Below are 24,289 nucleotides of genomic sequence, written 5' to 3'. Positions count from 1 at the left end.
TTTGGCAGTGTGTTTCATGCCTCATTTACTACAGAATGTCTGGGCTGCTACTTAGCATTCAAAGAATAAGTGTGCATGTACATTTGTGCATCTCTTTACTTTTGCTGTTAGTTTTAAATACTTAAAAAGACACAATAATCAACCTGACATTGCAACAGTGCAATGTTCTTGAATTTACACCCTTTCTCCAGTGTGTACCTTTATCAATCTCACGGCTTAAGAGGAGGCAATGCAAAATCATTAAAGAAGTGAGTTCTCCAGGTGCTGCATGCATTAACCTTTCCTTTAATACATCTTCTGTACAATATTTTGATGATTACTGTCATTTAGTAAGCAGATTATGAAAATGCAGTTACCTGAGGGTCTTGTTTAATAATTTAGGCAAATTAGTTTTTAGAATTTTTTTTTTAATTGCTACATTCAATGGCTGAGCAACAAGCACCTGCCACTCCTGGTCCCCCAAGCAGGAGCTGCTTGCACAGCCACGTTTTCCCAAAGAAAAAAAAAAAAAGGGGGGGGGGGGGGGGAGAAAAAGCCCCCCACTGTGTGCCTGTCTAATGATGAGAGAGACACGTTTCAATTCGTGGCTGGCAGTTTAGGGTTAAGGTATGATTCCAGGTGAGGGAAGCCAATGAGAGTACGCCCGGTTGATGTCTCTGACATCATCCCGCACGGGAGCACCCCGCCCGGCCGGGGCAGCTCCCAGCCGCCGCGCCAGCGCCGCCGTGATGGATGTTTACAGCTCTTCCGTGGGAGCCCGTGATCCGGCTTTTGTGTGAGGCCCCAGGACCGCTCACGCTGCCTGCTCGCACTGGGCGCTGCTGGATCGAGCTGGAGCAATTGTTTTCCCTGTGCCCGGTAAGAGTCTGGTCTGGTTTACCTTCTCGGTCAGAATAAAGGTGGTGCGCCTAACCTGTGAGGGGAATGGCTTTCGTAGTTCAGAGGCTTGTACGGCTGTAATATGTAAAGAGTAGCTTTTGCTGGCAAAAAGGAGATCCTTAGGAAGGGAAGGTTTCAAAGGAAAAACAAGTCTGTGTCTGGCAAACTCTACTTTACGATATGGAAATAAATAGCCTGCGTGTTTGTGCCGCTCCTCAGGTGAACTAGAGAGTTATTAGGCTGACAAGACCATTGCACAGAACAATAATTCAATACCTGTATTTTTCCTTTAACACCTGTATTTTTCCTTTGGAGTCTAGCTTTTGTTGATGAACGAAGAAATGTGGAGATTTAAGAAGAGGGAATTTAATGTCGTACCAACTTTAAAAGATGTTCTGGAATACTTTTGCAGATATAAATCAAAAACCTTGAAGATTAATACCAAGATGTTCAAGTTTCCAGTTCTGGAATTAGTTATACTTACTTTGTTCTGCTAATTTCCATAATTTAAAGTGATAAGAAACTGAGTCAAAGATTAAAGGTGTTCAATGTACAATATGCTTATAGCAAACCATCCAACATAGGGTTTTTTGTTTGTTTGTATGTTTTTTTCCCCTTTATGTTCTGTAGCGCATATTAAAAAATGTCTCATTCTGTAGCTATATGAGTGTATACATAGAGGCTGAAGAAGAAATGTTTATATCTTTTACATTGTTAGCAGTTTTGTGGTTTGCACAGAGGGAGGAGGGAGAGGGGAAGGATTCTGTCTGTGTTACTTCCTAATTTTGCAACAGAATAAGTACATTTAAAGCTTCTGAACTGATGTGGATTTAAGAGATTAGAAGAGACACTGACATTGACAAATCAGATGCAATAAAGGATTTAATTGACTGAAGGAGTTCAGGGGCTACTGTATGAAGAATCCAAGAACCAGTTTAACTAGTCAAGTAGTGTACCTAATAGGAAATAATAAATAGCTGGCTCCGGTTAATTTAAAAGCTTGATGACATTTATTTTATACTGATTAGAATTCACTAAATACCTAGGCCACTTAAGAACTCTCTGCATTTATTTCAGTAATCCATGATTACACAATACAAACTTTTAAATAATGACATATGCGGTGAGTATTACAAGTGTTTGTAAAATTGACATATATTGTCATTCAATCTAGCTATGACTAGGGCTGCTCTAATCACTATCAGAAGAATAATAGTTATTTTCAGCTCAAACACCACTTAAGACAGTAGGGTTTCTCAGCTGTATTATACTTCTGTACTTTTTACTAGTCCAATCCTGTCTATACAGCTCCTGGTATTTACCATTGTTAATTCAGTTCTGGATATTAATGTGCCCAAACAATCCAAAGCTTCTATGAAATGCCATCTCTATAATATGGATGGGGTTAGAACAACGTATTTTTGTTAAGGTGAAACCTTCATTATGGCCTGCTGCCTTTTTGCTAGCAAAAGGCAGATATTTCAGTTCAAAGGTGAAATGGCCATAGCCTATAAGGGAGAAGAGTATCTGACATTTTACTACTTTAACCTTCTTGCTTAGATCATTATCAAACTTAACTAAAAGTTATTTTATGCCAGCCTTGCAGCTATGCCTTTAATTTTTTTTTTAATTAAAAAGTAAAAGTAGTTGAACCTGTCCCTCAGTTTTACATGTCTACACATTGCATAGGTCCATGTCATTTATCAATGCTTCATGTCAGATCTTACAAGATTTCTGTTCCTACTCGTTTTAGCCAAAACTCACATATGAACAAATTATCTGTTATTTCTGCTGAAATACAGGATGATGGATATAATGTGGATTTAATGCTGATTTGATACACACTCACAACATTCTGATTCAAAGCATTCAAAGACAGTTTTTAATATGAGTCCTTTTAAGTACTAATGTACATTGCTTTATTAGCTAGTAATCATGGACCTAGGCAAGCCAAAGAAACTTAATGATATCATAATCCAAACAGATAGCAATCAACTTCTTAAAGGAAATGAGACTTTCTAGTTTAGTTTAATCTTTCAAAAGGAAGAGAAATCATTTCTGGAAAACCATTTGACACGAAAAATATGGGTAGTTTTATGTTTACTTTCAATCAGAAACTAAGTTTAGCTTAAAAATTGAAGAAAACCATATTTCTTGGATAAAAATAGTGTTGCAACCTTTGTTTTTTCTTTAAAATAATAAAGATAACTATGATAATGCTAGCACAGGGACTGCATAGTAGATTGACCATTGGTCTTGGAAAAAGTCCTTCGTGTCCTGTGCTTGAATGACAGATTATGTCCACAGAGCATACTCTGTGAAGCCCATATTCCATCAATGGCCCACTGTATTAAAGGAAGAATTAGCAATAGGTTGCTTGATTGTAACAACAGGTCATTTTGTTTGTCTGATTTTCTATGAATGAGTCAACTCATACATTTTCACAATGACATCAGGTAACAACCCTACAATGAAGATTTGAGTCATTCCTCCTACACAAGATACTCACTGCTCTTGTCAGATAATTTTGAGCGAAGTGACAGAAGGGGATTTTTTTGGTAAAAATTCAATGCATTTAATATTTCTTAAAGAAAATAAAGGTGTCAGCTAAGCAGAAATATTATAATTACAGCAATTGCTGGAAAAGTATCCATATCACCAGTAGTAAAAACATGACTAAAAGTAATTCTTCTTGCTCTATAACTGGGAAAGGAAAATTATCCTTAGAAAATACAAATTAAAGTAGGATTGTAATAGCACATTTTCTTCTGTATCCAGTTTACAATAAGTACAGGAGACAGAGGAGTTCCTTTATACTCCAAGCTTTGGTCCAAGGGTCAGGTTTTTGGTTTATCTAGGACAGATTACAAGGAGGCTCCTCTTGGAACTTCCACATTATAAAAACAGCCACAAAACTTTGTGCTGAAACCATCCTCCTTGGCCATCACTGAGGTTTTTTATGTATAAGGGTGCCAGAGAAGGGTATTCGAGAGCCTATTCTGTTCCCCTATCTTTTCTCTCCTTATGTTCCATTACCCAAGCCAAAAAAAATCCTTTTCACCTACATAATTATAAGGAGATTTTTTTCTTTTTTTTTTTCTTTTTCATTTCTCTGTTAGTAAAGTCAAAGGGAATAGAGATTACAAAGAGTATTTCTAATGTGGGAGATGTGAGATGTGGATCTGCATCCATCCCTCCAAGTCATTGTTTTCCTTTGGAACAAAATCCAGATGTACAGACATTGAGAGCACACCTTGGATGTCCTCTAATAGGAGACCTGTCTGGATGATTAAAGGACCAGAAATGTAAATCACAAGTCTGTCACACAGTACAGACACTGACAACTTTTTTGTTTTCTGTTTTGTTTTCTGTTTTCTGTTTTGTTTTGCTTTGTTTTTTTCTGAATCTTTAATGAAGTCCAGTGGAAGCCCTGATACACAATAAAGATTGTACTAAAAGAAGATCATGGTCAAGGACTTACAACTCAGATTTTAAGATAGTTTTTCAACCTCAGTTTAGATCTTTTGCCTACATATAGCATGGTGCTTTTTGTTTCCATAATTGTATATTTCCACATAGTAGTGTGACACTGTCAATCCTACGTGGTTTAGTGAGGGTGATATTAATTTTAGCTAATTTCAGTCAGGAAGGTTCCTCTTATAATCTGTGGAGAGAAAGAGGCATCTCCAAAAAAAGATTAATCTCATCGTTAAGATAATTATTTCAGATAGATGAGCTGAATCACTCTCTGGAGGGGTCAAATTCACTCCATATAGACAACCTACCTGAATACTTTCAATTATGTGTCTAACTTCCAGACTTTTAAATACAGTCTAATTAAGATCTTTAAGATTTCTGAGTAGCAGTGAATCCCACCAGAAACATAAATAATGAATAAACAAACAAATAATTATACCCATTTTTTGCTGCACGTTGGAGTCACAGTTATTTATTTCTGCAATAGATGGACTCTGGACTTCATCTCTGCAGCAGCAGGGGTGTTGACCAGAGCACTTGGCCCAGGACTTTGAGGTTCCACAGGTATTTGCTGGCAGTTGGGAAATGTAAAGGTTTGGGAAACGTAGATCCGTGGCTGGTAATAGGGGGAAGCATGCTGCGTCTTTTACATTCATTCAAGCATTGTCTCCCATGCTTAAAACTCTTCTTATTCCTATTCCTGACCATTTGTTTACCTGCTCCCAGAATCATTGGAGACTCTAGATACTGCTCATACACACTGCATATTTTCAAAGTATCACAAATTAGCTAAATTTGATTGGGTTTTTCTCCCTAAAAGACAGAGATAGTACACACATTTTTTTCTCCTGCCACTCTTCAATTCCCTGCACTAACATTAGGGACTCCTCAGTCATTGAAAGTATTGAGCATGGACAGAGAAATGTCACTTGTCTAGTCTTATTCTTTGACAACAGCATCAGGTGTCTAGTATCTATAATTTCAGGAGAAATGGTCAGTGTCCATAATGGTAAACAGCAATTTTTAAACAGGAGCATTGGGCAGTCAGCCTGTCCTTCCAGTTGTCAGTCCATCCTTTTGGATCAGCCTCCATGCAGGAGTTCTTAAGCAATCTTCTGAACAGCATGATTGTTCACTCTGCCCCTATGCATAAAACAGCCCGGAGAATTTAATCCAGCAGATCCTTGATCAGGCCCATGATTTTGGCTGAAATAGTTTGTTGCATTTTAAAAATACAGACACATAAGATAGTAAGAATGTATCAAACAAAGTTGTGCTATTCCTTATAAATCCAGACATGAAGCTGGAAATTACTGAATACAACACATGATATTTTTCTTATTAACTATCAAAATCGATCTCTTCATAAACTTTGGATTTTAGGATCTTGACTTTCTTAGAGGGTTACCTAATTGAGAAGTGAATGACTATAATGGATAAACAGAAGGCGGAAGTGTACTTTCAAGAAAAAAAATTAGAAGACAATGTGAAAATACTTCTCTCCCTCTATTCTCTGGCTTATAAATTTAACAAATAAAACATTGTGATGAAATTTTCAAAGAGTAAGAAGACTTACTACTTCCTGAATGAAACATAATCTAAATAATCTGTTACAATCTATCATAAAATAATATTACATTATCAGTCGCAAATGGGAAGTATGGCTTTCATAGTTGCCAAGCTGTACTTATCCACATCTGATGGTCCCCATTAATTTTTAACAATCGTCCTGTCACCAGACCAGTGAGCTGTAGAAAATACCATGGAGATGTCACATTCCTTGATGATTGCAGTTAATGCTGCTGCCCCTCTGAATCAGCATGAAATGTAGACACTTTTATGACTGAATCTGCAATCTGGGATTTAATCATGCTATTTATAGTATTGCTAATGGTCTGTAGCACTGACAAGGGGTGTGTTGAAGTCATTCTTTCAGTTACCCTTGTTTTCAGTTGTCAAGGCAGAACAGACATCTGGATCCTACATATCAGTAACTAGACAGAAAATAACAGCACAAAGAGGTCATGACTTTCACTGGTAAAAGATTTTAATAGGTTCGGGGGGGGGGGGGTATGTCTGTGGATTTTTCTACCAATATTCTTTCTGAGAAAAGGGCACAAATTATTTTCATCTAGTTTCTAGAAAGTCAATTGCAGTCACATGACAAAACAAAAGGAGGCTTACTGACATCTCAAGAAAGTAAAGTTGAACTAAAGAGGAAACAGCTGTACATGGGTTTTAAACAATGGAATTCAAGTTACCATGTGTTACTATATTAGCAAAATGCAATTTTCAATTTTTATCAAAATATTTTAGAAACACGGCCTCACTTCCGAGAAGGAATGGTTTACTTCCAAGTCCTCATTTTGCTTCCAAACCCAATTCCTAAAATGTGTAATATCTAGTTTGTTTTAATTTTTGAACCTAAAAAAGATTGTGTACTTCCAAAACCAATATTTGGGAAGAATTCTTCTCAGGTTAATAACATTAGTATACTTGAAGATTCCCTGATTTTTCTCCTTCTCTGAAAGCATATCTGAATCTTACCATACCCAATATCCCCCAAATTATCAAGAAGCCTGTTTAATGCCACTATCCTCCTGAATGCTGCTGTAACCAATGTGTAAAGGACAGTAGAAATTATAGCATCTTGCTTCATTATTTCATCTTATAATTCTCATAGAACCATGGCAGGGGTGGGGTGGTGGGGAAAGAGCAACAGCCAAGTATATTAATGATCCCTGGAAACAGTGCTTGATTTCCTATGGGTTTATGTCCCTTAATTAATTAACTTTTTAAGTGATTTATACTAAGATTTCTTGTTATCTCTCCATATGCTTGTAAAATTAAGCCAGTCTTCTCCCTGAAGGACTAAGAAGTACTGGCTTGTGCCAACTAGTTCGAAACAAGTACCTTCACTAGCATACCAGGAGAGCTGTGTTTTCTCACTGCCTCTCCTTTCAGCTTCCTCCAACACAGAGTACAGGGAGTAAGAAGTGGGTTGCTCTGTTCTGCTCTAATTGACACTAGAGAATTGTCCCCAAGATGTCCAACTTTGGTGTCTATTACTACATTCAAAAGTTATTCAGTGGGGATGAAAAGCAAGCCTATTTTCTCAAGAAAACAAACTGGGATTGTGTTTAAATGTATGGACACTAGAACAGTATCACTAGAGCTCTGAGAACTTTCATCAGCTGAGGCTATCACTGGAGAATGGGTCTGTCCTCTTCCATGGGGGTGCTGGGAAGCAGCTGGAAATTTGCAGTTTTTAGAACAGCAGTATAGAACGAACTACAGAGGTGATACATTTCATGGACACTGTTATGAGGACACAGTCTGTAAAATATTTCCAGAAACATGCTAAGCATTTCATGTGCAGTTATAGCTCTAGTATATCTTATGAAGTTTTACAGTTAGTTTTTCCTATGTACTAATTTAGCTTGAATGAATATGATTGAGTAAGACATTGAAGTATCCTCTCTATCAAATAATTTTCTATGGGTACTCAGAAGTAACAGTAATTCATTGAAATATTCCCAGAACAGGTAAAACTTCTGAAGGCTGTAGTTCTCTAAAAAGATTAATTTCTTTGTTTGGTTTAACCAAAAATTTCTAAAAGGTAAATGTTTCATTCCCAGTTGGGTAATGGTTTCTTCCTGGTATCTGACAGAGACCTTTAGGTTGCTTCTAAATTAGAAGTAGACAAGAGAGTAAGCAGACCCAAATCCTCAGTGGGCTTGTTAACTTCCTTCCTGTGACACAGAGAGGAGGTATCAGTTTCTTGCATACTTGCAGTGAATTCCCTCCTGAGCCTTGCAATGTTTCACATTGGCGCTGCAGCAGGCGCTCTGAGCTCCAGGAGAGCTACACTAAAAGAGATGGTTAGACTGACCTTGCTAAGAGTTTCAGAAATTCAAGAATCAGAAAGGACTGTGACAGGCAATTATAATATCATTGATATGAATAACCATACTTAATTATATGGATAATAGGACATAATTGACTAGGTCCTACCTGCTCCATGCCTCCAGATGCATTCAGAAACTAAAAATCTGTGTGCTTGCACGAGAATCACATTTCCTTTCAGGACAGTCTTACTCATTTTCAGTTATTTGGTTGCATTAGCAAGCTTACTTTTAATGTGGCTTTTTAGTAAGCATTCAATTTCCAAGAAAGGATTGATCGTCTTTTTTTTTTTTTTTTGGTCACATATAGTATGCTCTACAGTATGTTTCAGGGACCATACTGCATTTGAGGTAAAAGCTTTTAAGCAGCTCCATTCGTGTATTAAACAAGATAACAGGAATCTTGAAATTAAATCATACATTAAACATTTGAATTCTAGGCAATCCTCAGTCTGAAGGAGTTGAAACCTATGTTGTTGTCTTTACAGGATCACAGGACCATATCACAAACACTGACCAGCAGACACAGGGGGACACAGGGCTCTTCCCACCCAGCCAATTGAATCTGGGACACTGTACAACCACAGGAATACAGGAATATAGGCATGCTGTCTAGGTAGGAAATCAAGTAGCATTGTAGCTTTGTAGTACTCTGATGAATGACAAATGCTGGATTATTTTTGAATTTTATCCAGTGACTGTTTAATACAAAATATACAGAGAATTCAGAGGTGGCTGCAGAACCAGGGCAATTATGTTCCAAAGAACATACTGCAGAGCAGATGCATTCCCTGGTGGAATACATAGGCTTTGTGTGCATGATGACCATGTTCCCTTTTCACTTTGGGATGAGAACCCCAGACCTCTGCATCCCCCATTCCCCTCTGAAAGAAAGACCAGGTGCCTCTGTGCACTCTAATAGCTATTCTGATCTGGATGACTGGGAACTAGGACAGTGATGCAAAGTACAAACTGCATCTGCCCCACAGGTAGACATGGTGCAATTTGTAGACAGCCTGATGTGGGTTGGTGTTCAGCATATAAACTTCCTTGACAATCACTCAGAGACAACTAACTGATACAGTTAGGGCATCTAACATAGGTAATCATCATTGCTCACCTGTATTTTATGTGGTCTAATACTTAAACTTACTGTCTAAAATAAGCAGTCTGACCTTGACCTTATGCACTATGAGAAATGTTACTCAGAGAACATATTAATCCTCATTCTTTTAATACTTTGGTGCCACTTTGGTGCCACTTTTAAAGTCTTTGCTTAAATCACAAGAAGATGTTTTTAATAGTAGATTTGGCATCAAGTTCTCCTACACTATTCTGTCTTCCTTACCTGCATGTCTACTTTACTACTCCTTGGTTCTTAAAATGAATGGATAAAGTTATTCTATGAAGGACAGAGTAAATGAAGACAATTTGAAGATATTTGGTGAGGTGTCTTTCCCTTGGTAAAGATTTGTGATTATGCTAATCATCTGCAGACTGGGACAGGGACAAGCCTTTGCCACACAGAAAAGACTATTAGTTCTCATACATTTCCTTAACTGACTGTTGTCAGAGAAAAGCCTGTAAGTCCTAGCTAAATGCAAAGGTGTCCTAAAAGATATTTGTCTCTTCAGAAAGAGAAATTGGCTGGGGATATACTAATGGGAATGCTTTCTAAAGTGATCATATTTCTCTGTAGTCAGGTTTTTGGGTACAAACAAATTGGTGTCTGGTGTATGAGTAAAAAAAATAACTTTCCTTTTGCTTCACTCAACTTCACCTTTTTAAAGTTATAGACTATGAAAGGTAACATCTTGTGTCTGCAATATGAAACCACTTTTGCCCTCTGACTCATGCTGCTCTGGCCAATGTCAGTGCATACATTTCCTGAGTATCTGTGGCCCTCCAGTCTTGTGGCCAAATTTTGTCAGTTTAGAATCTCAGATTCTTGAGAATTATAGAGCTCAAATTGACTTTTTTAATTCCTTATTGATTTCCTGTATAGGTTTTGTATTGACTAAAAGCCTATTTCCAGCCCAGAAAGCCAATCATATCCTGGGTTGCATAAAAAGAAACATGACTAGCAGGTCAAGGGAGGTGATTCTGCCCCTCTACTACGCTCTTGTGACACCCCACCTGGTGTACTGCATCCAGTTCTGGGGTCCCCAGAAGACATGGACCTGTTAGAGCAGGTCCAGAGGAGGGCCATGAGAATGGTCAGAGGGCTGGAACACCCTGGAAGACAGGCTGAGAAAGTTGGGGTTGTTTAGCCTGGGGAAGAAAAACCTTAAGGGGGACCTTACTGCAGCCTTTCAATGCTTAAAGGGGGCTTATGAGAAAGATGGAGACTTTTTTACCAAGGCCTGTAGTAATAGAACACAGGATAACATTTTTAAACTGAAAGACAATAGATTTAGATTGGACATAAGGAAGAAATTCTTTATGTTAAAGGTGGTGAGGCACTGAAACAGGTTGCCCAGAGAAGCTGTGGATGCCCCATATCCCTGGAAGTGTTCAAGACCAGGCTGGATGGGGCTTTGATCAACCTGATCCATTGAAAGATGTCTCTGCCCATGGCAGGGGGTTTGGACTAGATGATCTTTAAAGGTCCCTTCCAATCCAAACCACTCTATGATCTGTATTTGTATTGAGTGTTTCTACATCCATCAATGAAAGGATTAAGGAGATATACTCCAAGATTAAGAGTTTTAAAATTACATCTTTTAATGAGCCATCACAAACACACATGCAAATTTAAAAAAAAAATTAATGTCTCTTCTGCTCATTTCACAGTATTAACAAATTATTGGAAGTATTTCTGCAAGATATTAAATTGATTACAAAATGGGGATTACAATGTTTACCTAAAATATCAGAATAGCAGGAAGGACTGTGAGGAGATCCTCAGCACTGGTGAGGCCACAGCTGGAGTACTGGGTCCAGTTCTGGCCTTCTCAGTACAAGAGAGACAAGAATGATTAAGGGACTGGAGCATCTCTCCTGTGAGGGAAGGTTGAGAGAGCTGGGACTGTTCAGCCTGGAGAAGAGAAGGCTCAGGGGGGATCCCATCAATGTGTATAAATACCTGAAGGGAAGGTGCATAGATGACAGAGCCAGGCTCTTCTTTTCAGTGGTGCCCAGTGACAGGACAAGAGACAATAGGCACAAAATGAAACAGACGAGCTTCCCTCTGAACATCAGGAAACACTTTTTTACTGTGAGGGTGGCGGAGCACTGGCACAGGCTGCCCAGAGAGGTTGTGAATCTTCCCCCTTGGAGATATTCAGAAGCCATCTGGATATGGTCCTGGGCAACCAGCTTCATGCAGCCCTGCTTGAGCAGGATGGTTGGACCTCCAGTGGTCCCTTCCAACCTCAACCGTTACATGATTCTGTGATCCTTAATCTTTTGAGGACCCCTCAGAACCACTGTTGTTTTTTCTTTGGTCAAATAAATTACAAAAATAATAAAAACTCTTGAGAGTGAAGAATGCTTGAGACTGACAGAATTTCTGGGCAGTGGCTCTAAGCTACATAGCTTGGAGCTCTATGATCTGCCTCCTGCAGCTGTACAAAGCCCATTGATTTTGTGGACATAAAGATTCAGATCTAATAAGGATGGCTAGATGGATCAGTGACAACATGTGAGAGAGGATCCTCTTTCCCTGATCATTTAGATCAGGCACATGACCCACACACCCAGTGCTTCTTTCATGGCCTGGGTTCTCCTTTGTCTAGTTTTCACCAGGGGACACATCCATATACAGCCTGGAAGTGCTGCTTATTACTTATATTGACTAATTTAGTCTATAACATCTTAGATTTGCTGATACACCGCTGAACATTTTTCTTGTGATCAGCAATCACCCAGAGCCTAGAAATTTGACAGATGTTGGTTTCATTCAGTACTTGTGCTCTGAGCAGCACCATGTAAGCCAAACCTTTCTCAATGACTTTCTCAATGACTGACTGCAAATCACTCACACCAGCACTTCTTAAATTTACAGTTCACCTACCCTTTTTTCATTTTCTTCACATTTTCTGAAACGTCACTACTCTGTAATAGTAGTAGGCCATTAAAAATGCAGAAAACAATAAGAAAGAAAATGACAATGTCTGGTAAAATGTAGTTTATTTTCTTAACTGCAACTCAATTTAAACATGAATGACACACTGCAAATACAATATTGTGTGTTTTATAATATGGAGATATTATGAGTATAAGACCTTGATAAAACTTGCTTGAAAGAACTTGCTGAAAGAAAAATAAGGATGATGCTGTTATTGTTGCTTATTTTTCATTCTGATTCTTATTTTTCATTCTTTTTTTCATTCTGATTTGATTTGGTAAAGATTAGTGAGGTAATTCAGGCAGCCTTGGAAGCGTTTTGTTGATGGTGCTTTCCAGTTCAGTGCTAGATTGCACAGGTGACAGCTCTTCAGTGGTCCAATAAGGACCAACTTTAGTAATATAGTTATATATTTTTGTAGCACTGCACTGTCTACTTTTGCAGCAGCAAGATTTGATAGGATTTACGAGATATTAGATGAAATCTTATGATTGACTTCCAATTTCATCACAAGTATCATTACAATATAGCTTCAGGTTTACAAAAATAATTTGTTCATCTGAAAGTACCGCCTATATAATGCCAATTTTTGTGCTAATGTGGATTTCCAACCGTGTAAAGCAGAAACGTAGGTAAATTCAATTTAACATGGCCAGAGGCACAGACTTACATACTCCTTTCTGAAACTAATCAGTTATTCATTCATGAATCTCATTTTCCTCAGTCATCTGTACATACTTTAAACGTCAACCTTTACACCGTCTTACCTTTCAAAAGTCAGTATTCAGTTATGAACAGTGAATAACATTTAATTGATATCTAAGATACTCCAAAGAAGCTATTTGTAGTTCATTTTCCCCCTCAAAGAGCACCTCTGTTTTCCAAAGAGAATAAGTATTACTTGGCTGCTTTTTATGACAAACGCTCGCTACCTTCCCACCTCCTAATAATTTTTGAACATTTTACCTAGTTTAATAGAGAAAGCCAAAATTTAGATAAGAACACCTCAAGTTTTGTGAAAACTAATTGCAGGAGGCAGAGACTCTGAAAGAAAGGCAGGAAAACCTCCATCCTTGTACATTGTCTGGCAGAAGCCAGCTGCCAAATTAGCACACGCAGACTGGCTGGTGAGGTGGTGTGCCTAAAGCTTCAATCTGTCTCATGGCTAGCAGTGATGTCACAAGTGTCCACTTCATGTGGAGATGACTTAGGAAAGAAAAGATACACATCTATAGGAAAGTTTCTTCATCAGTTCTGTGCAGAGAACAATTTTTTCCTGCTAAGCCTTGCGGTGAGAATAGAGCTTTTCCCCTGTGCTGACAGGTTTCTGCTAATCCGTGATTAGTCTAGGCATGTTTCTTTTCACTTGCATTTCTTGACCAATGTTTTTTTCTCAGACCAATACTGCTCTTTCCTCCTTTCCTCCTGATTTTGCCCTTTACCACTTTATCTCCTACTCAGTCATATTTGTCCTTATTCCTTCTCTCCTGTCTGGTGATCATGTCTTTAAGTTATTCCAGTGTTTCTCAGCTTGCAGCATGTGGACCACAGGTGGTTCACAGATGCCAGAAAGTTATGAGATGCTGAGTTGTTTTTTAATCAGACATATTCACACACACAAATTCAAGTAAAGAAACAAACCAGAGATTATAAACCTAGTTGCCAGTGTGCATTGTGTCATTTGTTGATTTTTGTTTTATCTGTGTAGAATTCCCATTGAGGATCCCATTTGACCTGCAGTTACAGACACTATTTTTTCAATCTCGTGGGCTAGCACGGTTTTTCAGTGCACTAAATAAACGTAGTCTGCACTCATACTGTTACAATCTAGAGCATTTAGGGTGAGTTTCTAATATTCCGTCTATGTTCTATCTACAAAAAATGTTATATAACACAGACTCACCTGTGGATCCTGGTCTTATGTTTTAAACTGCTAGGGCTCAGGTTTTAATATTTGGATTGAAATTCTTCAAAGAGATCTGCTCCATCTGATCCTTTTTTTTTTTATTTTAGTATTTTGCTTCAGTTGCATTATGGTCTTCGCAGGCTAAGAGAAATCAGGTATGTCTATGTAGTACTGTTCCTTCTATGCTACAAGGTAAGCAAAAGCCATGTGGCTTTCTTAGTACTGGGTAATAATTTCTGCCATAAGGTAGTAATAACAGTCAAGACATAACCATCCCAACATGGTCATTTGGCTTTTGGGTTCAGCTGGTCCTCATCCTGCTCTCTTGCAATGCTGCAAGCAGAATCAGATCACGTCTTCTTGCAGGGTAACCTGTTAGAGAAAATGTTCAAAGTATGAAGCAGCAGATAACAGAGCAATACCTTCAAGAACATGTGTTCTTCAGATTCTTCTATAACCTTTCCTTGTATTTCTGATTAATCTGGTTTGTTGGCAATTCCTTTCATTCATTTCATTATTATTTAGTAGACATATGCTGGTTTGAGTGGTTTTTCTCTTGCAGTTTGTTAAGTGTTGAGGTGTTATATATTCATAACATTGATTAATGCATTTTGTGTAGCTTAAAAACAGAATGACAAAGTTTTGTCTGTAATACGCTCAAAATTGTACCTTGTCCATTTCCGAATGAATGTTTGGTGTACAGCTTAATCCTTTAATCTATTACTGAAAGTTTCTCAAGAAAATAAATCATTGCTGTGAAGTTTGTTCAGAGATATTGCATGTGAAATTCATACTTCCTCTAAAAAAACATGCTTACATGATCCATGATAATGTTCTTACAACTGGAAATTACTGCATTTAGAGAAATAATATTTAAATAATTAATCATAAAGTAATCATATTTTTAATATTTAATCATAAAGTAATAGTATTTTTATTTGAAAAGAAATAAAATTAAATTTTATAAAGGTGTATATTGCTCTAAGACAAGAAGACAACTAAAAAACTACATCATTTCAGAAAAAAGTTTGGTTTACAAAGACAGTGGTTAAAGAAGCCTGAGTCAGTGATGCTCAGGTGTTCTGAGTGAAGCTCTGCCTCATTGAGACACCAAAAAAAGAATGTGATCCTACTGAGACAAGTGCTACATAATCTGTATGTATTTTCAGTCAGTTTTATTGTTTTGTAGACCTGAGGTTTGTTTTTTCTTTTCTGAAATTAGTTTTCTTATTTTTGGATTACATACCTTATTTCCCATAAGTGCATGAAGACATAGACTTTTGTCAATTAAAAGCTTCTCATTGTACTTTTTTTGTGACCTGGTTAAAGGTACTGGGAAAACAAGGAATCTCTGCTTCTAAACTGATCCTATGGTTATGTGGGGTTTTTTCTATTCATGTTAATATATTGTCATGAGATATAATTATTGATTTCTGTCCAGATAATTATATAATTTACATTGTCCTTGACAATAAGATATAATCTAAGTATGCAAAAAGGAAAGAGATGAGTGCAGTAAATAGATTGACAGCCTTAAGAGATTTATTTACTTTTTCTTTACGAGTGGATCTTTCATTTATGAGCAGGTTGTGGGGTGCAACATTATGTAATGCAGTGTAATAAGAAAGGGAAACTCTTCAAAGAAGGGCTGAAATCTTGAATTTGTTAGGAGGAAATGTGTCATGCCAGATCCAGCAGCCTGAGAGAGGTGAGGCTGCTGCTGCTCCATGTGCTATCTCTCAGCTTAGCAATGATTTTCTCTGTAAAACTGAACTAAGGTAGTTCAGCTACGCTGCACTAAACTAATCCTTGGATCTCAGGCAGCTGAACAACTGGGAGGTGGATTATAGGTTTTCACTGGGTACAAGGCCAGGTGACCACAATCATACTTACAAAATGGGAAATGATGAAATTAATTCTTAATTAATAAATTCAGCTTCCTAGCAGATTAAAAAACTGCTGAGGAATGGCAGATAGTGGAGATGCAGCAGCACCATAAAATCGGTGCATGAAGCCAGATCCCCAGCACAAACCCCAAGATCCTGACCAAAGCAGTGAGTTTAATTCTCAGTATGTGGTATGACAGAGTACTGCTAAAATACACAATGCCCGTGTTCAGCTAAGGACAGGGTTATTCCTTTCATCTTCTAGAGAAAAAGATAGGTTCATGTAACTACTGCTCAAGGGACCAGGAAATCTGTATAGTATGGTTTTGAGCCCATAGAAGTACTCTTAAGTTGCCTTTTAGCCACATATCGAATATTTCACTATATATTGAAGTTTTAGTCCAATATTTATAAACAATCATGAAAGAGAGACTGCTCAGGGCTACAGATTTTGTCATGTAATGGTTACAAAGCTTGAAGTCTACAACAGCTCCTCAGAACATTTTACCAGTATTAACCAAGATAATTTTACTGATTGAGAATGTTACCACAAACTGAAAAATAAAAGGTTACTGTAGAATGTGTGGATAGATGAAGCATATGGTGGACATTGGTAGTTAAATTAGTATATTTTGCCTTTTTTAGGATAAGAAAATTAGTTGTATAAGATGTAGGTGTGACAAAAGAATACATTTTTTTGGGTGCTGTGTCTCCTCCATGACCTGGGCTGTTTTGGCAAGCATCCTGCCAGCAGGTCCATGGAGGTGAACCTTCCCCTCTCTTTGGCACTTGTGACATCTCATTTGGAGGACTGTGACCAGTTTTGGGCTCTCCAGTACCACACCAGAGCGAGACCAGCAGAAGGTAACCAAGACGGTGAGGGGGCTGGAGCACCTGGCATACAAGGTTGAGAGCTGCGTCTGCTCAGCCTAAAGAAGGGAAGTCTCAGGGGAGGCCATATTGCTACCTCATCTGCTATGTGACAGAGCGAAACATCTCCCAGAGGGGTACAATGAAGAGGTGAGAGGCAGCAATGGGGACAATCTGGAAGATGGGGAATGCCAACTAGATGCAAGGAAAAAATATCATGGGGGTGATCACATGCTTGAAGAGGTTGCCCAGAGACGCTGTAGAGTCTCTGTCCTTGCAGATGTTCAAAACTCACCTGGTCATGGCTGTGAGCAACTTGCTGTAGTTGACCCTTCCTTTCAGCAAGGTATTGGAAAAATGACTGCTAGAAGTCCCTTACAACCTCCGTAATTCTATGATTCTTTGATTCTAACTTTATAGCCACTTTATATTCATATATGTTCATATATCCTCATACATGTAAATCTGCAATTCTCCTTTTCTTCATTGTCTAAACAAAGTCTGGCATCTAAGCTTAATGCAAGAAACTTAAAAAAGACTGGTTACAGCAGTCACCCACTCAAAATTTGTAGGAATGCCAGAATATGACAGTGCAGGCCCTTTCTCGCTGCTGTTCCAAGCATACTCCTGTAGGCAGCCACAGGTGCTTCATGGCACAAAGAATCATTGCACACATTTTACCTAAATGAATGCTGCCCATAATTCATATGTGGTAATATTTGTAATAGGACTGTATGGAACAAAGCACTCCCCCCGCCCTGATATATATTTTGTGTACCCTCACTTTTTACTTGCAATAAACCTCTGTTCTGAATGTTAGTAAAATATGCAATCAGTCACTCATCAACTTACAGCCAATTCCTTGCATTTCAAAAAGTAAATCTAATTTTTTGGTTCTAGAATAACTGCATATAATGTTATTTTTCCTGCCATCCCTTATTTTTATTACTGTTAACTGTAGGCAGGTTCTGACCAGTTTGATATCCTAATCCTACACAATGGCAAAGCAAATTATTTTTAAAGCTAGTGACAAATTCTGTCTAGATCTTTCTGTGAATTTCACAGCATAGGGACAAAATGTTATATTGCATTAATATGTGATAATGGTATTTCTGTCTTGGGACAGTGATGAAATCAAGCATGGTTGTTATTCTAAACACAGTCATTCTGTAACTAAAGAAGTTTCTTCATTGATTGGATAAGATGAAAATTTTTGCTTTCTTAAACTTTAACCTCTGTATCATGGCTGGTAGTATACATCTGCCTTGATTTGATAATGGAATTTTAAACTCATCTCTAATTCACGAGGGACTGAAAAACCTGTTTCACGAAATCTCAAACCTCTCAAAATTCATTGCTATGACATTTCCCAATTGGACTGAACTTTAAGACGTTTGAAACACATTGTAAATAGTGAAAGGAAATCTGATCTCCTGCACTCCAGAGTGACTCTTAAAATTAATGAAGCTGAAAATTTTGTGAGCAAGAGCATGATTTGTCCAAGTGTCCCAATGAATATGAACTGTAAACCTTTTTCTTTGGAAGATTTAGGAACTGAGATATGAATAAAATATGTGCAAACAAAGAAATGGAATACATTTATATATTTTAAACATAATATAAACCTGAGTTCTTCTTTTCTGACTCCTGAATATTAAATTTATTATGTCAGCCAAATGAAGATGGACTATGTATTCAATCAATGTCAAAATATAACAGACACTATAAACTCCCTTTATTTGAATAAGAAAATTTCATCTGCTTATCACCACAAGATGAGAATAAAACATAGAATTCTGCAGTTGAAGCCAAATTCTACTTCCATTGAAAATGAACTTCAGCACACATTAAAGGAATTTTTTTTTCTGTAGAAGGCACTTTTTGTATGTACCAGAGAAGTTCAAGAACATCTTTCTCTGACCTTTTTCATAGATTAAATGTAGTGAAATAAATTATGTTATACAGGGTATTGACTGCAAGTTGAAATTCTTGCCTCAATGAATTTTCCATTTAGCAGTATAGCCTACTTTCTTACTGAAGTTGTAACTAGTGCATTTCTGTTATATTTCTGAGTGCTGCAAACTTTTTTGAGATTAATAATAAATGAAATATTTATGGGATGGAGGATATCCTAGTACAAATATCATAGATTATGTGGATGGTAAGGACTTTCTTCTAAGGAACTTTTAATTGAGAGTGTCGTTTTGCAAGAAAATTAAATTCAGGTCTATCAGTTAAAGGTTTTCCTTGAATGAGAAATATAGAAATGATTGCCTATACAGCTCATATAGCTAGTACCTCATTAACTAACATATTTCTATTGACTTAAACTAAATTGCAAGAGTTGGGCTGTTCAATTTGTATTATCTATGAAGTTATTAATTATAGAATTCAGTTTGAATGTAGGAATCCTTTATGAGCTTCTTTCCCTCTGCTGAGTGTACATCACTTCAGTATCTGTTTTGGTTTCCATATGTTCTTACTGTCAGATACAGCATACGAGAAAAGAATGCCTCAGAAATGCTTAATGAGAGTATGCTCTTTCACCATCTACACATACATATAGAAGAACCTTTTTTTTTCCATCTAACTCAGCAATATAAGTAATCTTAAGATAAGTTTGTTGTTCTGTTGCTAGGTAACAAAAATAGACATTAGCTGTTTTGGAATCAAGGACATATGCATCTAATATCTGACAAACAGCAGAGAATAAATTTCTAGTGTGGAGGCTTGATCGTGTGCAGAGCTGATATTTCAGATGGTAATGACTTCCGTAACCTCATCTTCTTCTGTTAAGACATAAATACATAGCTGGAGAATAAAAATAATACAGTAATTAATACTGTAAAGAAACATTAAAAATTATCCTTAATAGTTTGAAAACCAAAAGTAAAACCAAAAGTAAAAAATTTAATGAATTAATTAAATCTAAAATGCACACCCAGAAGTCTTACTTTGTCTCAAAAAAAACATTCAAGATATGAATGCGTGAGTGACCTGTTGTAATAAAAGCACAACTGATAGTGTTGCAACTCTGTGAAAGCAGTGATAGCTTGGATTGGAATATGATTGGCTTTTGCCTTAAAAATTTCTTCTGATGTGTTTCTCAATGTTACCACATAACAGAAGACAAGAACGGTTAATTGAATGGATCAGAAGAGATCTCAGATTCTACAGCCTCACTAGGGGGTAGGAGCTGCATTAATGAACACTTTGGTAGAGGGGAGGAAGGAAGAAGGAATCTTCATTCTGTCTTTTGAGACAGAAAAAAGGCACAGTTATTTGACCTGAGAATTTTGGAAACTGTTTTTCAGAGTGTCATGTTTACAGAACCATCTGTGCAATAAAACATCATAGGAATGTACTGTTTTCTTTGAATTAAAGCAACTGTCTTTCATGGGTCCCAGCATCAGCTTCCAGTAACAATGGCCTTACTCAGGAGAGCTGGAGTTTCCGCTCTAGTCTTAATTAGTCCAATAACCAATTATATCATTTGGTAGTTGAGTGAACTTTGTGCTTGTCTTACCCAGGACTGAGTTTCTTTTTGTATAAACTGGAGATAATATTCTTGTTTTATGTGAATGTTTCAAGGACTAAATAAATGTCTGAATAGTGTTCTGAAAGGTATAAGAAGAAAGTTCTACATTGTAAATATTGGTATTACTCTTTGGTAACATTGCATAAAAATTAACATCACAAAAGTGGGAGGTAGGAGTGTAAGTCTGTCTCTGAAAATCTAGCTAAATTACTTTTGGTTACTTGCTTTTCCTGAATGTCCAGAATCTTGGCAATTTTCTGCAGGACACACCAAGCCCAGATTTTCAAACTTTTACTTCAATTGTGTGATATTTGCGAATTTAAGATTTACTTTCACCTAATACTTGTTAGGAAATGGTTCATGAGGTGTTTTTTTCTCTTTATTAAAAAAATGCAGTGGAAATAAAAGAGAGATTTTGATGATCAACTTAGTGGAACAATTTTAATAAACCAGGTTTTAAATGAGTACTTCCAAAATGGTTAGACATGAGAGAGATTATTTGTTTTGAATTTATCTGGCTTGTTGCTAGAGCTTATGTGAGGGGAACACACCAAAGTAGATGCTACCAGAGTGCTCAGTGGTAAATGAGTTCTGGTGAAAGCCTCATGCAATTAATGTGGAGGGGTTGCAGTGGAACTTTCTCTTTATTCTAAATGGATCAGCCAGAAATATCAGAGGTAGCACTGATTCGTCACAAACAAGTAGAAACCCACCCTTTTAGTCCTTGTTCTAAGCAACATTTCTTTGTCTTTTGTGACTTTGAAGGTCATCTGTGACCTCTGAGTTCTTACCAGAGTCCTCCAGAGACCACAAAGTGAAGAAATATTATTGCCTTCTTGCATTTTCATAATATTAAGACAGCAGAGCTCCACTTCAGTTAGATTGCTGTCTTGACTAGCAGAACATGTTGCTATTTTATTATTACCAGAAAACCTCACTCATTCAGACTAATGACTAAGAAACCCGTTGCGAGTTACTGAAATATGCAAGCTGGTCAAGCAAACAAGGCTAACCCTCCCTTTCCCAAATACAAAGTGCTCTTGATTCATTGGTCTGTAACAAATTACTTTAAACTGATTTTCCTAACTTCAGAAAATGGAATGGGATTGCAGCAGACTGACAATGATTTAAAAAAAAAATCTCAGGAGGAAAAGAAACATTGTAAAAAGGATGAGTACATGTACATAACACTGTGTGTGAATATTTGTTATGAACAGTGCAACAGGCTCACCCACATCATTAAAAATTACAGCACAGGCTTGTAGCTGTAGAAGTTGCATTGCTCTGCTGTTATAATTTATTTCTTGCGTTGTGGTAGTGCCCAGGAGTCCAGTGATAGACTCCAAATGAGCTTTGTTCTCTATTACACAGAACAAAAAGAGACTCTCTGTCCTCATTTATTTCATTATGAATCGATTAACAGGTTTCTACATATTTATAAAAGTTTTAATGTAAAAGTAATTTTAATTATTTCTGATTATTACAATATGCTGGTAAGTTAGGGATGAAACATTTTGTTAGAATTAATGACAATTAACTGTCACTGTATTGCAAAACCTCATGGGAACTGGAAACCAGCAGACATTTTTCAATACTAATTAGAAATGAATCTTCCTCTCCAATCTCAGAATAAACCACTGATTTTTTTGTCACTAGCTCATTTAAAACGGAATTGAAAAGAGAGATTTGTCAGTGCTCTCATTATTGCATGACTGTTCATTCTCTACTCTAGCACTTGAAAAAGCAAAACAATAAAACCAGGGAAAGCTGCAGAGAATGTAGCAAACTAGCTCCAATATTTTCATTTAACATACTTTTCTTTCCACAGAGTTAAACCAGGTGGACTCCCTCCCTGTTATAAGGAATGTCTAATGTCTCCAACTCCCTTGAGTTCCTCCCATCACTCATTTATTTTGCACGTAAACAGTGTTACTCATAAACCTCCCTCAAAATAATCTCTTATCAAAAGCTGTGGCATTTTGTTTTGTTTTGTTTTGTTTTGTTTTGTTTTGTTTTGTTTTGTTTTGTTTTTATAACCCTTTTCCATGCCACACATGGGAAAAGGTTTCCTGGGTCAAGAAAATCATCTTCGCTTTAGGCTCAGGTAGTTCATGGTTCTGCAGCTGCTGTTTCCTGAGGCTCTGGTTTAAACCTACAGGAACCAGGAGCTGTTACCAGCATTGTTGTCTGTCTGTCAAATTAAGAAACACAGAGTTCCGTCCTTCACTCCTGTAAGAAAATGGTCCTTTTGAAACTGAACAGTCTGAGTGCTAAAATATCTGACCTTGTTGAATGAATCTCATCTAAATATTGTACCACGTTTTTCTACTAATAGTTTTATCTTCATATAAAAGAATTTACAGCAGCATCCCTAAAACCCTTGGAGCGCTTTCTACCCACTAAAAGTAAAGATAACTATTAATTTAGATATATGGTGCATACAATCTTTTGTCTGTCTAAAACGAATCTTGCCAACACTGTCAACATTATCTTGTTATATTGTCAGAATTATCTCTTGCTGCTATATGTCCATTATCCATAAAGTCCTGGTTGCTGTAGACACATACATATATATATGTAAATACACAGATATCTGTACATACATATGTATATACATACAATTAGGTGTAATTCTAACTGTTTCTAACTGCAAAAAATATTTTGAAAACATAGTCTAAATTTACTCAAATGAAAAATAGCAAAAGACCATATACCCATACTATATAATTTTATTGGGTATGGATGGAAAATCAAAGCCAAATATTATCCTAAAGTTGCCCTTAATGCTCTTATTCTTTGTTCTTTTTTTTAATGAAAATTTTTCTGTTGGGGCTGGAAGCTACTTTGGTTTAATAAGATCACAAGAAATGTGATCATTTTCATGGCCATGTACACTTTCTAATGAACAAAATAATAGAAAATCCACTCATAAATGTTTCCTTTTTAGAAAATAAAGTTTATTAGAATCGAAGAACAGTACAGATTGCTTGCTGAAAGGAAGAGTCGACTAGAGGAAGTTGCTCACAGCCATCACCAGCTGAGTTTTGAATACCTGCAAGGATGGAGACTCCACAATCTCTCCTGGCAACCTCTCCCAGCATGTGATCACCCTCATTATATTTTTTTCCTTGCATCTAGTTGGCATTCCCCATCTTCCAGATTGTCCTTCCATTGTGTCCCTCTTGGAAATGTCTGGCTTCGTTGTCTGATCAGGTAACAATATGTCCTCCCCTGAGACTTCCCTTCTTTAGGCTGAGCAGACACAGCTCAGCCTTGTATGCCAGGTGCTCCAGCCCCCTCACCATCTTGGTTACCTTCTGCTGGACTCACTTTGGTCTGGTACTGGAGAGCCCAAAACTGGTCACAGTCCTCCAAATGAGATGTCACAAGTGCCAAAGAGAAGGGAAGGTTCACCTCCATGGACCTGCTGGTAGGGTCTTGCCAAAACAGCCCAGGCTGCAGTCAGCCACATTCTCTGCTGTCAAGGTCCCTAGTGGCTCACCTTCTACTTACTGTCGAGCACATCTTTTTCTGCAAAGGTGCCATCTAGCAGATTTCTAGATAGGTAGACGGACAGATAATTGTGTTTATACATACATATATGTGTGGGTTTGTGTATATATTTACAGAGGGGTAGAGCTGAAAACATTCTTCCTTTCTGGGAAATTGTGTTTCAGGAAACCTGGATCCCCTGTACTCCAAGCAGAATTTTCTGAGATTCCAAATGAACTACACAAAATGAACCTTTTTACCAACTTA

At 37.3% G+C, this 24,289-nt stretch overlaps 1 protein-coding gene across 3 annotated transcripts in view; it reads left to right on the top strand.

The window, feature by feature from the left end:
• Positions 1-730: 730 nt before the first annotated feature.
• MGAT4C (MGAT4 family member C) overlaps positions 731-24,289 on the top strand; it is a 161,819-nt gene continuing 138,260 nt past the window's right edge. For 2 of the 3 annotated variants that reach the window (XM_075491640.1, XM_075491638.1), the window contains exons 1-2: positions 731-858; positions 14,344-14,391. The gene's annotated coding sequence lies outside the window, so the exon portion shown is untranslated. Of the gene's footprint in view, positions 859-8,838; positions 8,878-14,343; positions 14,392-24,289 lie in introns of those variants that run through there. The other variant, XM_075491639.1, reaches the window with a different exon arrangement.

This window comes from Mycteria americana, chromosome 1 (genome assembly GCF_035582795.1).
Source record: "Mycteria americana isolate JAX WOST 10 ecotype Jacksonville Zoo and Gardens chromosome 1, USCA_MyAme_1.0, whole genome shotgun sequence".
Lineage (NCBI taxonomy): Eukaryota > Metazoa > Chordata > Aves > Ciconiiformes > Ciconiidae > Mycteria > Mycteria americana.
Note: the sequence above shows the minus strand (reverse complement) of the source record. Positions and strands in the feature narration are given on the sequence as shown.